The sequence below is a fragment of the Mandrillus leucophaeus genome, unplaced genomic scaffold (assembly GCF_000951045.1).
Source record: "Mandrillus leucophaeus isolate KB7577 unplaced genomic scaffold, Mleu.le_1.0 Scaffold112, whole genome shotgun sequence".
Classification (NCBI taxonomy): Eukaryota; Metazoa; Chordata; class Mammalia; order Primates; family Cercopithecidae; genus Mandrillus; species Mandrillus leucophaeus.
Window position 1 is genome coordinate 1,757,708 of NW_012099432.1, and position 444 is coordinate 1,758,151.

Genomic DNA, 444 nt, shown 5'->3' on the forward strand with positions numbered 1-444 from the left:
CCTGGCTAATTTTTTGTATTTTTAGTAGAGACGGGGTTTCACTGTGTTAGCCAGGATGGTCTTGATCTCCTGACCTTGTGATCTGCCCACCTTAGCCTCCCAAAATGCTTGCATTACAGGCATGAGCCACCACACCCAGCCAATGTCTGGCTAATTTTTGAATTTTTGGTAGAGACAGGGTTTCACCATGTTAGTCAGGCTGGTCTTGAACTCCTGACCTTGGGTAATCTGCCTGCCTCAGCCTCCCAAAGTGCTGGGATTACAGGTGTGAGCCCCCGCCCAGGCCAGCCTCGCTTCCTTCTCTCATCTATTTGTGGATTGGACTCCCCAGGAGAAGGACCCAGACGGGGAAGATTTTCCCAGAACTCTGGGCAACATGCAGTCTCCATGGGCCGCCACGGTACCTGGCCTGTGCTGTGATGGCTGACCTGGTGAGTGTGTTCT